This window comes from Protopterus annectens, chromosome 12.part0 (genome assembly GCF_019279795.1).
Source record: "Protopterus annectens isolate FY-2018-M chromosome 12.part0, PAN1.0, whole genome shotgun sequence".
NCBI classification, from domain to species: Eukaryota; Metazoa; Chordata; order Ceratodontiformes; family Protopteridae; genus Protopterus; species Protopterus annectens.
In genome coordinates, this window is record NC_056746.1 from 733,107,426 (window position 1) to 733,123,770 (window position 16,345).

Consider the following 16,345-nt stretch of genomic DNA (forward strand, 5'->3'; position numbering starts at 1 on the left):
TTAGTTTCCTTCACAGATAAAGCCAACAAAGCCAGAAATGCCGGTCTGCTAACATCTGTACTATTTCTCAATCTATCCAAGGTTTTCAATATTGTTTTCCACCCCATACTACTACATCTCTCTAATCTTGGTCTCTCTCCTACTTCTCAGTTATGTTTTCGCAGTTACCTCACTGACATATAACAATGCATAAAATGGCAGGGAACCCTCTCAAACTATCTTCCAAATAGCACCAGTGTACCACAGGGATCCAGTCTTGGACCATTACTCTTTAATATATTTGTTAACAACCTTCACACACCTCCTTCTAAAGTTCCCTTATACAATATGCCAATGACTCTACCATCATCTCCTCCTCCAACAACATGAAACACCTTCAACATCTTACCCAAACTGCCTTTACTTCCATCAAGACCTGGCTAATCAAGGCAAATCTCCTGTTGAACTTTAATAAAACTAAACTTCTGTATTTCACACCTAATAATATCTCAGGCGACTTCAGGATAACTTGTCTAAATGATACTTAACTAGAAGTTGTTACCCAAGCCAAACTTCTAGGAGTTACCATAGACAATAAGCTCTCCTTTGAGCTACATATTCACGATGCTATCAAAAACAACCACTACAAACTAGGAATGCTATATTGGCAGAAAAATGTCATGATCCCAACCATCAAAATCACCCTAGCTTCTACTTATCTGCTTCCCTCTCTTCTCTGTGGTGCTCCCATATTGACAAACATTCAAATTACCTTAAAAAATAAACTAGAATCATGCTACAATAAAATTGCAAAATGAATACACCACACAACACACACCAGTGTACTGCTCTTAAAATCCGAAACTGGTTAAAACTCCCTTTCCTCCTTGACCAACTACAACTTAACATGGCACAAAAAGTTATATACCAACCTGATAACTGCCCAGCTCTCAATTCACTCCTCCAAATCTACACACCCACCAGAAATCTCCGAACTGAAGACTAACAGCTAGTAACCCTACACAGACCATTCAAAAAAGCTGATCAATGCCTATATTCCTACACTATAGCAAAACTCTGGAATGCCCTATTAAGCAGCATCAGGAAAATTCCTAACCATAAGAATTTCAAGCTCACACTAAAAAAAATCTGCAAGACACCAACATCTTCCCCGTTCCATATCAACATAGCAACCCCTGTAACTTTCAACCTAGTCACCCTGTTTTTCTTTCTACAAACTGGTCACTAATCTTACTAATGTACTTACCCAAACCTTTACCTTCTCTTAATCTCTCCTTATCTGTCGAATATCTACCTATAGTCTACCTAAAAACCCCTGTAGACTCCCTTCTTAAATTGTACATTGCACTCAATCAGCCTTTCTACAAAATTGTAACCGGAAGAACACTCTCTATTAACCTTCATGCATGTACTAGTAGATTGAAATATGCACTGAGAGAATTTTCAAACTGGCAATATATCATCAAACCCACCCATAATATGTAAACTACACTTCCTTTGAATTGTAATTATCACTGTATATCAATTTTGTAAAATGTTATTGTTGTATAATTGTTTTTCATCTTTGTAAAATGTTTTTCTATTTTATATTTTTATTTGTATTTTCATTGTTATGCTTTGTGGAGCTTTTCTACTCAGTCATCTGCTGAAAATGGGTTCCCAACCTAGTTGGACATTCATTGTCAGAAAATGTCAAATAAATAATTAAAATAAAATATTTTTATCAATCAGAGGAGAATTTGTGAGCAATAATTAATAAAGAGTTGAAGGATTTTAACTGGACGGAGAAGAGAGCAAGAGTTAAGATGCAGAAGTTGATCCCCCAGTACAACAAGGTGGTTTAGGATTACCTGATTGGAAGAAAAATTTAGAGCTTCACAGTTAAAGCTCATATATAACACAAGGACAAAGCTATAATTCAAAGTGAAAAGGGATGATGAAGCAGGAGGGAAGATCAAGAAATAAGGAGAGAGTGGGATTTTGGACACAGGTACTTAAGGATCCCTAAGGAGAATAATAACAAAAAAAAACAGAATATTATATTCAGAATGTTGCAAAAAGTATTCTAAGAACTGCCTACCCTGACCTAGCCAAGGCATTTGACACAATACCCCACTCAGGCATTGCTGAAAAACTCAAGAGGTAAAATGCTGTATAAACCCTTATGTCATCCAGTGGATAGTCAGCTGACTCACAGACAGAACCCAGGAAGTTAGAAATGGGAGTCCACCTCTTTAAAGAGGCCAGTCACAAGTGGAGTTACTCAAGCATCAGTCCTGGGACCACTCCTATTTGGCATTTAATTCTCTGATGTCAAGGCCAATGTCAATGGCCTCTGGATGACTAAATTTGCATATGATAGCAAATTAGGAGCAGTCATAGAATCTTGGACTGACACAAAAGTTCTGCAGGAGATATAGACAGATAGCTGGTGCCAAAGCCATTGACTCCTGCACTTACACACAAAAGTTCTGCAGGAGATACAGACAGATAGCTGGTGCCAAAGCCATTGACTCCTGCACTTACACACAAAAGTTCTGCAGGAGATACAGACAGATAACTGGTGCCAAAGCCATTGACTAAAACTAAATGCCAAGAAATGTATAATAATATCCTTCAGGAAGTCATCCACACCTGGTAGTTATCATATTGACAACACATCCCTAGAAGTTAACCCAGTAGTCAGGGACTTGGGAACACATTGCATAACACACCCCCTAGATTATGAAAGTTCAGTATGGCACCAAAACAATTAAAGAAAGTGTCCTTGAGCACTAATAAAGAATGTGAAGTGTAATGTCATGTAGGGGGTGCGTTACAGTAAACGTAACACACTCCCTGCATTGTGAAATTGCAATACTGCAATAAAACAATAAAGAAAGTGTCCTCGGACACTTATTTAATACCACAAAGCAAAGCGGATTAAAGTGCCCAAACACAAAATTAAGAAACAAATGTAAAAAAGCACTTCAGGAAGGATGACCAGGTTCCACTACTCCAATATTCCAACTCAAAAAGCACTTTAATTAGGAATCCAACAGTAAAAACACACTAACACTTAAAATCACACTGCGTTTCATCTTAAAACAAAACTTCATCAGATGTGAGCATACTGTTATATTACCTCTTTATAGGTAATAGGATGGTATGCTCACATCTGATGACGTTGTAATTAATGGTTATTTTTTTTCTTTTTCTGCAAAATTTAAGCATAGCTGAGCAGGTTTGTGCAGAGCTTTGCTCAGCAGTCCTTAAACGTATCGAGAAAGTATATACAAATTTATAGTTGAAATCCTTTCAGCCAAGCTAGCTGAGTGGTTAGAGTCATGACTTTGTGTACAGTAGGTGCATGGTTCAAATACCCAAACAGACCATTTAGCTTTTGCATGGGAAGGCCTTTTTATATTAATTTTTATTTTATTTATTTATTTAGTTATTGATATCTGTTAACCAGGGTAGTGTAGCTGGTCCAGAATCCCAGTGTCAGTGGAGATATAAGGTGAAAACCACCATTTAAACACAAGTGTCCAATAAAATGTAGTCACATCCCAAGGTAATGTAATGAAAGCATGCAGGGGGAAGTCATGTAAAGTAAAATAGATACACTTAATAATAATGTATCAATAATGATTAATTAATATCTAATGTTTTATTTTTTTAATGAACATTTTTGTTTGCCCTTAGCTCAGTTTTGCTAAGCACTGCCAAGCCAAGTTAAACAATGCTTAAACAGGACCTGTCTGTGCAATACTTAGCAATGCTTAGCTCTGCTTAGCTGGTTTGAGCATTGTTAACCATACCCATTCTAAGCAGTCCTCAGCTCAGCTAAGCAGATTTGCACACTGCTATGCAGTGCCAAGAATTTGTCACTTTAAGCACTGGTCAACTCCACTTAGTGGGTTTGCGTACTGCTGAGCTTTGCTCAGGCATTTTGGATTCCAGGGTCATGGCTGGGCTCCTCATTAAAAACCATGATGACAGACTGCTGCAGGGCCAGTACCAGGGCTCAGAATACAAGTCTGAGGCCTGGGACCATTTGTCATGTGAGCTCACCAATGCCTCTGGTACCACCACACTGATGAGCAGGTCCGTCATCATTATGATGACCTGAAATGGAGGAAGGGGGTACTCTTGGCCCAATGCATCCAAGATGCTCAGGCCCAGAATGCTCCAGAAGTTTGTAACTATATCAACTGGTGATTTATCAAATTGTAGTATCAATATCTGATAGACAGGTATGCATAATGGTGTGTTTTCCCCCCACGGAAGCAGAGGAGAGGGCTCATGACATTGAGACCAACACAGGATGACTGGCGATGCTGCACCAACAGTGTGGTGAGTACAGATCTAACTTGCAGTATATAGTACAATAAATAAGAAAGTGTAATTGTTTACTGCCATTAGGTATAGTGTGTTCTGAGTGTACTAAATAAATGTGTTGTTAGACCAGCAGTGATATAAGTGACTAATGCCAGGTACTATGTAATACTGATGAAGGCAGCAAACAAGCTACTATTAATGAAAGAAAGCTAGTACTGTAATAATACTGTGTAGGAATTAATCTGGTAATAAAGTACACTGTGATTGCTACTGTTAAGGTAATAAATGACAATAATTCATCATCTGCAGGATGTGAAGTACAACTGAAGTTAGAATTTTGAATGTAATAAACCAGAATTTTGAATGCAATGAACCACTGTGTCATGTCACCCTCAGTAAAAATTATTACCACAAACTGTTGTGTTTAATCTGGTCTGTTGTTGAAGAAATACAAGTGTACAACTGCTACACAGCAAGTATGGCTATGAGAGCATTCATTCACTGAGGTTTGTCTGATAATCAGTTGTTATGCCAAACTGTAGATATGGAGCTGTAAAACAAGATACAATTAAATGTGATGTATGTTATGCACTAGGATCTGAACCTTGAATAGTAATGTGTAATGTATTATGGTGTGTTCTCTGCAGCATTGTCTTATGTTAACCTTTGCATTTCAGCTATATGTAATCATGAATGTAGGTATGCTGATGCAGGCAAATATGAGACTGTAATAGGTGGGGACTGCAAATATATGATGTGCAAATGTACATGGGTTGCGTATGCACCCCGGCACCCTGCTATGATCTGTACAGATCACACATATTCACATCCAATAGGAGTTAAATGTGTACACCTGCATTCAAAGTATTAATACACAGCTGACTATCATGCATGACTCTCATGTATGTATGTTCAACTGTCACTACAGTCTTTTGTGACACTCCATTTATATTACAAGATCAGACTGTGTAACTAAGTGAGTTTTAAGCACAAATAAATCAAGAAAAAAACAGCAGTGCCCCAGTAGCTCAGTGTGATAAGAAATCGATATGTCATTCATTTTTGCACACACAGACTATGGTTTGAATCCAGTGACTGATACTAAGATGTGTTTATAGTTACATACCAGGAATCATGACTATTTGTAGAAACAGTCAGGTAGTGTTAACAGATATTTTCTCCACAGGGCTTACATGTAAATAAATGTTTGTATTAGCTGTATGAAGGGTATACTAATAAACTGTGTGCAAATGTTCCAGTGTCCAACCCCATGCCTACAAAGGACAGCAGGATAGGTATATACACCATGCACTCTTCCTGATACATGTCCCTCAGGTGACATGTTGTTATGGCTAATGATCACTGTTGTCAATAACCTTGGGCACAGATATAAATCCAGTAGAGGTATACCAGTAGCATACTCACACAACATCAGTGCAGGGTATACCTTGTTAGTCATATATGTAACTCTGACATGTACAGGTCCCATCTAGTCATGTACATAGAGTTCTCACAGCTTGACCCATACCATTCCAGGTCCACAGCTTAACAGGTTTGTACATGCTACAGTAGCTATAGGCCTCAGGTAGATGTAAAGTGAGAGCAGACCTGTAAGAGTATTGAGCAGTGCTGTTGTAAAAAATATAGCATATACAGCTGGTAATGGAGTGTTTTTAACTCCTCTCACCCCACCCCATATCTGCTTCACTAATTATTATTCATATACTACGGGTATGTTCTTCTTAAAACCTAATGTTGGGACTTGTGTTATATTACTGTTCATATATTTCAATACTTGCATACTAACATAACTTGTTCAAATCCCAGTGTTGGTGGCCTGTTGCCATAACTGTTGCTGGCATGCTATTACAATAATGACTATTATTATACAATAGAAGGAGGAAGCTACTACATGATAGAGCAAAATCCCAAAAAGGGAAGGCATCTCTGATCAGTATTAGCAAAAAACTACGGGCACTCATAAAATCGTCTAAGGCCAGCTTTGAGAGAAAAATTGCACAGGACACTAAGGATAATCACAAGGCTTTCTTTAGTTATGTTAGGAACCTGGGTGGGAATTCTCAGATATGCTCAGAATTAGTCCAAAATGACAAAAAAATACACCGAACCCACAGACATTGCCAACATCCTAGCTGACAGGTTCAGCACAAACTTCTCCCCCTCTCCCCACCAAAAGGGCAAATATCTATCCCAGCAGAGTGGTGCCCCCCTGACATCTCAGATGCTCAGGTAAGAGCTGCCCTCTCCAAAGCAAAAAACACAGCATCAAATGGACCAGACGGTGTCCTGGGCTGTGTCCTACATGAACTCTAAGAAGAGCTAAACCCAAACATTAAACTACTGTTCAATCTCAGCCTTACTACAGGATATGTACCCAAAGAGTGGCGTACAGCAACAGTGGTCCCTCTCCACAAAGGTGGTGCCTCAACAGATCCTGGAAACTATCACCCCATAAGCCTGACTAGCTTGGTCTGCAAAGCTATGGAAAGGATCATCATGGACCTCATAAATAAAGACATTGGGGACCTACAGACACTGATCCTACCCAGTTCGGATTTGTTAAGGGCAGATCCTGCCTCTTAAACCTGGTTGATTTCTTTGAAACAGTCACCAAGGCCATTGACGAGGGGAAGGTGGTCCACACAGCCTACCTGGACCTCGCAAAAGCCTTTGATACAATACCCCACTCGGGCATTATAGATAAAATCACCAGCTTAAATATAAACCCCTATGTCACTAGATGGGTTGCAAACTGGCTCAAGGACAGAACCCACATGGTTAGAATTGCTGGAGCCATGTCAGACTCCAAACCAGTTACAAGTGGCGTCCCACAAGGCTCAGTCCTGGGACCTCTCTTGTTCGGTATATATTTCTCGGAGGTACAGGCCAACACGGAAGGACTGTGGCTGTCCAAGTTCGCAGATGACTGCAAACTGGGCACCATAATTGACTCTCCAGCCGACACAAGTATCCTCCAAAAGGGCCTCATAGAAACAGACAACTGGTGCCAGAGCCATGGCCTCAAGCTAAACGCCAAAAAGCGTATAGTCAGCCCCTTTGGCAAAAATAAAGTGCCCACAAATTACCACATAGCTGGTAATCCATTAAGTACAGAAGAAGTAATTAGGGACCTGGGGACCCAAGTTGATAGCAATCTCTCATTTGACAACCACGTGGCCAAAGTGGTTAGAAAAACATTTTATATAGCTCATCTAATCATAAAGGGATTCACATTTAGATCAGGGGAGGTCATCGTGCCTCTTTACTCATCCCTCATCAGGCCCATAATTGAGTACAATGCCCCTTTTGGGATGTACCTTACCAGACACCTGCAGCAACTGGAAAAACCCCAAATGTACCTCACCAAGAGGATCAAAGGGCTCAAACAGATGCCATATGCTGCCCAGTTAAAGAAACTCCAGCTCTACTCAGTGGCATACCGCCTGCTCAGAGGCGATCTGTGCCTGATGTATAAAGCCATGTCCAACCCGGAATTAATGGACATGCTGCACCTCAGAAAATCCAAATCCCATCAAGCTACGCACTCGAGAGACTTGAACCTCAGCACTGAAATAAATAGGACATGCTGGAGGGACAGATTCATAACCGAGAGGCTCCCTTCACTCTGGAATAAAATCCCAGTCCAGGTTAGGCAGAGTCCCTCATTGACTATCTTCAAGAGGAATCTTGATGAGTGGATGGGAGATCGTAGGTTTACCCCGGGTATCACTTCTGTGTCACTGTTAGACAGAGGCACAGTATACTAACCTCAAAAAAGGGCATAGCAAAATTAATTTAAAATGGGTGGCGAAAGCCAAACACACTCTGGCTAGGCTTATAAATGCCCTAGGGCAGATAGCCTAGTATGAACCTATGAACCTATTATTCCATTTATGCATGTGTTCCATTTGCTATGCTATTTTTTTCAGTTCTATTGTTCTGGGTTAATTGGAATACCCATGCATGCTGTTATAACTAATGTTGAAATGCTTCTTTTTTGACTAACCAATACACTTCAACAAACCTCAACACCATAGCACGTTGTGGTGGCAAGTTCCAGCGGATCCACCTGTTCCGCCTCATCTGGCCATGGCATGGGTTCCAGCATGCATGGGACCCAACTCAGAGCTGTCACTTCCGCTGGTCTTGCACCACCCTTGGGTGGAACCACCTCAGGGGACACAGCTCGTCCCGACCCGGGCATGGGCACTGAGTGGACCCTGTCACCTGACACCAGTTTTCAGGTATGGTGCACAGGGTCAGCCAGCGGGATTTGGATGACCATCTGTGCCAGATCAAGGGCAGACTGGTGCACCTCGATAGAAAGACTGGCCCTATCATACAGCCCTCAGCACAGGCACCTTCAAGGCCATGAAGAGGTAGTGGTGATTGCCCCTGGGTGTGGACCTCAGTCCCACTGTTTCCATCTGGGGACACCTGGTTCTCTAATTTCCAACCACCCTCCCCATCCAAGGTGTCTACCCCCCTCATGTGTCATACACTGCCACTGTCTACTGTCTTGTCTGTCTTGTCTGTCTGCAAAAGCAACCTCTCCTACTAAACTTACCTCCCCAAATGTACCTACTACCCTTCCCCAACATCCCACTCTCACCTTAAAAAAGGGATATCTGCCCCCCCAAAAATCTCATCCCATACATAGCTCTCCATTTTGCCCCCACGTACACTGAAAATTTACCCATGAATTATTCAACAAATTTATGTTGCCCACACTAGAGGCTATAAGTTCCAAATTGTCCACATCATGCACAGCTGTTGCTGCATAAGAAATGGAGAGCTCTGGTCCTTTCTTGCACCCCATCCTGCACATCCCTAGCTGCATTTCATAATGTTTTTCCCCCTGCTTGCCCCCATTTCACCACTTTCCTATCATCCCTTTTTTTTTCTTTTTTGAAAATAATGTGGATTTCAGTGGGGATAAGTGCTGGTAAGTGAAGCTAAGGGGATCTTAGTGCTTCTTGGCATCACTTAGCATCATGCAAACCCCCCTTAAAACTGCTTTAATCGCTCTATTTAATCACTCTATCTCATCCAGGCACTGTTCTATCTCATTCAGCCACTGTTCTGCTCTGGTATGTCTCAAACCAGTGACCCTGTGCACTAGAGTCAGACCAATACACCACTACACCAAATCAGCTGTGGGGAGTTAGCGCTGCTTTTGTAAATATATCATGCAGTAAAGTCATTTAACATTAGGGGAAAAAAAGACATCACTGCAAAGTCTCACACCTGGGATCCTGTGCACTAGAGTCAGAGCAACACACCACTACACCAAATCAGCTGTATAAAATTAGCAATGCTTTTGTAAATATATCATGCAGTACATATAACATTAGGGGAAAAAATACTGCCAAGTATTGCACCCAGGACCTTGTCAACTACAATATACTGCATTACACCAGTAGGCCAACAGAGCTTGATATCAAGTAGTGTTTTTACAAACATATCCTGATTGCCAGTGACAAACTACTCCTATATATACTGGGACAAATCACAATGTATTTGGGCTAGGGTAACCACCTGTCCCACTTTGTGAGGGACAGACCCTCTTTGGGCATTTGTGTCCTGCAAAGACATAGAAACAATGGCAAATGTCCTGAGATGTTAGGACAAACATATTTCCTATATTTAAGTAATAGTTGCATAAAACAGTTATTCTGTATCTGAAGCAACTAAAATGCTACAAGAATAAGCTGTTACATAGGCAGAAAATGAGGTTATGCCCTTTGTACTGGCCGTGGGTATGTTTTGCCCTTTGAAATCTGACATTTTTACCAAAAATGTCCCAGTTTGGCAATTTGAACAGGTGGCAACCCTAACTTGGGCATCTGACACTGACAACAAACCAGTACACAGACAAATAAATCCTGCTACAATATCAGGTAGAGCTGACAAATGCAGACTGTTGCTGGATTACCACAGTTGTATCCCCTACATATGCCAGGGTTGCCATAAAACCTACTCTGTGTGCCAACATACTGGCAATGCAGTGCAGATTGGAATTACAAACCATGACAGCTCAGTGTCACTCATCATACACAACTGTACACACATGTCCATGTCAATCATATGTAACACACTGTATGCCTGCACATGTCTTAGAAATACACCTGACATACTATGATACCTTATTAGTAATATAGCATATAATATATATTATCATAATATAATATGATAATATAGTGTCATGATACTGTATATATAATATATTATTATGACTATATAATATATATTATTAATATATGCTATATCATCTATCTGTTACATTCCTAGCATGTGCCACATCTGGACACCCACAGTCCTGGACCACAGCCCATTCTGTGGCACAACAACTACATGCATGTCAATAAAACATAGGAATAACTGAGTCATGCAATGTCTAGCGACTCCAGCAAAACTGGTTGCTTCCACCACACTCACTGCCACTCTCAGTAGCACTTAACGGCCTGCAGGGTGGGACACATTTCACTATTATGAACATGTGTATTAAATGTTGCCTAACACTCTCTGGATGGCACTATTATGTAACATGTGTACCAGAAGCACGTCCTTCACCTGGACTGTTATGGGTACCCTCAGCCAGGCCATGCTGTAACACAACAGCTGACAATGCTCCCTCACTGACAGTAACAGCTTGCTGTCCTCCTATGCCTTCACAATCCCTAGTCTGACACATGGCTAGAATGCAGCAGCTGCAGCCTATCCACCTACCTGCTACAGACCTATCATACCTCACACACAAACAAACCAATCCTAAAAACCTGAATTAAGTAACCAAAGAATAAAAACAATAAAAGATAAAGTATCAAAACTCTGGTTACACATGGCCGGCATAAAAAGAAAATATTTATTATTTATTTGATAGCAAGCACTTTCACAGTTCTACTGACTGCTTCATCAGACTACATAAAGATAAAATCAGCTTAACTTAAATACAAATTAAGAACCAATCAAATAATAACCTCAATTAGTCACAACTATGCAGGTTTAACAAATAAACAAAAACATTTAAAAACACAATGCCAATATTCAAACTTAAAAACATACATAGGAAAATGTATGACATAAAACATGTCTATGCTAATATTTCTATCTAATGTTTAAGTGCCCTGACTTTTAAAAAGGGCTTAAGGGACACCTTATTATTCAAACCAGGAGGTTTATCAGCATGAAACAAAAGTATCCACTTTTGTTCAGCTGCCTCAGTAAGATTTCTAAAATCATTCCCTCTCAGCCCTTCATTCAAAATTTCCAGTACAAAAAATTTAAAAACATGGCCTCTACCTTCTTTAGCAAAGTGTTGAGCTAAGGCATTCATCTCTTTACCATTCTTAATATCTCCAAAATGTTCTAATATTCGTTCTTTCAAAGAACAATTCATTTTGCCTACATAGAACATAAAACATACAGTACAAAAAACAAAATATATAAGATTTCTAGTCTTACAATCTGCATAAAAGCTTAATCCAATCTTGAAACTTAGCTGTGGATGCACAAACTGCCTCCCTGCAAAAATATGGCTACATACCAAACAATTTCTGCAGGCATATGTCCCTAACCTATCAGCTTGTATAAAGTTCCTTTCAGTAATAACCCTATAACATAAATGTCTCTTAAGGGACTTGTTGTTACAACATGTTATGTGAACTGAAAGAAATGTCTTTTATTGAAATTAGACCTGCTAATAAGGAAGGGGGTGGGATAGTACTTGATAAAGAATTATACATACAGCAAAAATGTTTATTGAATGATGCGGGTACATATATTCGCATATTTAGTAATGTTGTGAAAGGTATTATTGATAAAATCTCACTCCTAATTTTTGATTTATTAATTACAAGGATGATTTCTGAAACACTGATTATTTTAATGCAGAACATCTGCTGGTTCCTAGTATGTATGGTCTACCTAAAGTGCACAAACACCTAACTATTCCACCAATGTGACCGATAGTCTCTAGTAAGGGTTGGATGATCGAGCCCCTCTCTATCTATGTTGACAAGAATCTACACCCTTTATTGGATGATTGCGAAACTATATTAAAAGATACAGGAACATTTCTACAGAATTTATATGTGAGAACAAAGGATATCAATGTTGAGTATCTGTTGGTAACTTTGGATATAGAATCATTGTTCATGGTTGTACCTAATACATGGGGTATTGACAATATTAGAGTGTTTTTGAATGATAGAGGCTATAATCCTGATAAGGCAAGGCTGATATTTGCTCTACTGGAAATTATTCTTGAGAATAATGTTTGTGTTTGGTTATGATTTTATTTGCAAAAGGTTGGCATGGCTATGGGCACAGCTTGTGCCAATAGCTATGCCAACCTAGCATTAGTACAATGGGAGACCAACTATGTTTTAGGGAATGAGACTTTCAGAAGATCGATAATTTGGTATGCACGTTTTGTGGATGATATTTTCTTATTATGGCAAGGCACTGAAGAGAGATTAAGAGAATTTTTCGACTATTTGCATACCACAACTGATTTTTTAAAATTCATTTATAAATATTCATCTGAAGAAATATAATTCCTTGATGTGAGAATTAATAGGAATCAATTAAGTAAGATAGAAACCAGTTTATATAGGAAACCTGTGAGAAAGAATAATTTGTTGCATAATAGAAGTATGCACCCTAAACATTTTAAGTTTAATGTACTAGAAGGTCAGGTATATAGGATTATGCGATTACATAATGAAGATTTGAAGCTTGAATCAACACTTTCTAGTCTTAAACAATAATTCCTTGACAGAGGTTATAGGGAGAAAGACATAGATAAATGCATAAATGAATCATGGAAAGAAAGATACAATAAATGTAAACCCAACTGTAGTGGAGATGTAGTTCAACTGGATAATGTCGATAATAGGGTTGAAAGTATAGGGCCTCTTTTTTAAGGATCAGCTAATAATGCTATGAGAGTACCCCTATCATATTCCAGTGATGTTAATATAGTATTTGAAGTTATTAAAAGAAAATGGAATATCTTAACTACTATAGATGAGTTGAAAGATGTCATAGAAGAAAGACAACGATTCTCTTTTCGTAACAACAAGTCCCTTAAGAGACATTTATGTTATATGGCAATTACTGAAATGAAGTTTATACAATCTGATAGGTTAGGGACATATGTCTGCAAAAACTCTTTGGATGGAGCCATATTTTTGCAGGGAGACAGTTAGTGCATCCACAGCTAGGTTTCAATGAATTGTTCTTTGAAAGACAGAATATTAGAACATTTTAGAGATATCAAGAATGGTAAAGAGATGAATGCCTTAGCTCAACATGTTCCTAAAGAAGGTAAATGTTTTTAAATTGTTTGTATTTGGAAATTTTGAATGAAGGGCTGAGACGGGGTGATTTTAGATTTTAGAAATCTTACTGAGGCTGCTGAACAAAAGTGGATACTTTTGTTTCATGCTGATAAACCTCCCGGTTTGAATAATAAGGTGTCCCTTAAGCTCTTTTTAAAAGCCAGGGCACTTAATCATTAGATAGAAATATTAGCATAGACATGTTTTATGTCATACATTTTCCTATGTTTGTTTTTAAGTTTGGATATAGGCATTGTGTCTTTAAATGTTTTTGTTTATTTGTTAAACCTGCATAGTTGTGACTAACTGAGGTTATTATTTGATTGGTTCTTAATTTGTATTTAAGTTAAGTTGGTGTTATCTTTATGTAGTCTGATGAAGTGGTCAGTAGAAGCGTGAAAGCACTTACTATCAAATAAATAATACATATTTACTTTTTATGCCGGCCATGTGTAACCAGAGTTTTTGATACTTTATTCAAACCTCTCACACACCTAGAATGGAATATCCACATGACACACATACATCAAGGGTTGGGGGTCTCCCACCTCAAACACACACACAGCTGATAGAACAGCATCAACTGTAGCAGCATGCACATTCCAATAAAAAGGACCTATGACACTCACATATGCCTGTCTCCTTACTGACCCCAACACATGTTGCTCAACTGTACACTGCTACAGAATCTGAAAGTCTGTTAACATTTGCAGTATTCCTACCTACTCTCTGTAAAGCTGTAGTTCCATTACCTTTATAATGTCCTCCTCATGGGCCAGGAAAAGGGGCAAGGCCGTAATTATAACACTGTGTAACCATGCCATTGGCTAATGGAAAGGCAACCCAGCTGTTCTGGATGCAATTAGTAAGTGGGAGTCACAGATTGGTGCACAGGTAATCACCTGTTCATGAGCATTACCTACAAAAGGCAAGGTGCTGCCTATGGTAAACAGGTCTGAACCTTTATTCATGAATAGAGACTGTGATTCACTAGGATACTACAACTGGATTTCTTCACTCAAAGGAATACAGGACTATACCAGGTATGTCATTGAATGAAGCATGTAATGGAATGCAGATGGGGGGATGCAGTTATTGGAAATAAGAATTTAAACTGTAGGTATCAACAACATTGCCTGGGCTGACATGTTGCTGTTAGTCTGCTGTCCAGCACCTATGGCCATCCCTTACTGCTCTGTCTGCAGTGACATAGATCACAGCTCTGGCCCCTGAATCACCCCAGCAATGGTCAGCTCACATATGACTGCTAAGTTTGATGTCTGTTGTACAATACTGACAGTAACAACAGGTGGATACAGGTGGCATATGACATCATGTACTGTCAGTGAGCACCTCTCACTCTGTGAATGTCATGCAGGCTTAGTTCAAAGATTGTGCAGGTGTCCCTCACCATTAATGAGGTTCTCTGGCCAAGTCACTGTGCACTCCACACCTGCATCTCATTGCCTGACACCTATGGCTAGCATACCTGGTGACCCCCTGCAGCAGGACAGCAGGTTATAGTTACAAGTAGTGGGAGGACACTGGCTCTGGCTCAGTGGCAGTGCATACATATTGAGTATACAATGTAAGGGAATGCATACAGTACCAGATATTCATGTACCATTTCTGTGTTCCCAGGGTCTGCCATGTCACAGACACATTCCCCAAACTCTGGGGACAGCCATCATGTATTGTCCAACCACTGTCTGGGAATAGATGTTTGTGTGGCAGGGGGTCTGCATTTATGAGGCACATGTACACATTCTGCAAACATCTGGGTACTGCAGATTTCAGACCTCTGTAAGGAGGATACCCTATGTCACATATGCACTGCTCTCAGTAAGTGTGTAACACAGATGTTGCTGGAATGTCTACATGCACTTGTAGTATCACTCATCTATTTTTCAGATGTAGGCTGGTTGACATGGTACTAACATGCCGCCCATAGGGGACACCCAGCAGTCAATGACAGTAATGGGTGTGGACACATACCAACATAGTGTGTCATGGCACTCAGGCCATATCTGCTACTCCTGGTGCCATATCACATTACTAGGCTATGGGCCCTTAGCAGCCATATGCCCAGGCCAGATGTTAGCCCATGTGTATGCAAAGTAGCACTTGATGCCCCTGTCCAGCAGGGGCACAGGCTGTATCCCAAGTGTGTATGTGCAGTTAACCATCCAGTTAACCAGGCTATGCCTGCAAAGGTGTAAATAGCTATACTGCCTGATGTGGACAGGGTGGCCATTCCATCACAGGCTGATTGTGTGGCACACAAATCTGAGTTGCCAACAAGGCTGCTTCATGTCACACACCAGGTTAAGTGTGTGTGTGTGTGTGTGTGTGTGTGTGTGTGTGTGTGTGTGTGTGTGTGTGTGTGTGTGTGTGTGTGTGTGTGTGTGTGTGTGTTAGACTGGAGCATGACTTGCACTTGTGCAGCAGTCCAAGCAATATGGAGTCTGCGATCTCCTCAGCTGCAGCATGTGCTGTGTGATGTGAATGATGAACAGTGAGTTATAGACATTAAGGGTCCTCATTAGGGAGGATGCAGGGATGTGTATACCCCATGCCCCCTGATGACATACCCTTATGCATGACATGGGCCTTGTAGAAGGTTTATCTTACAATGGAAGCAACATTGTGTTGACATGTCA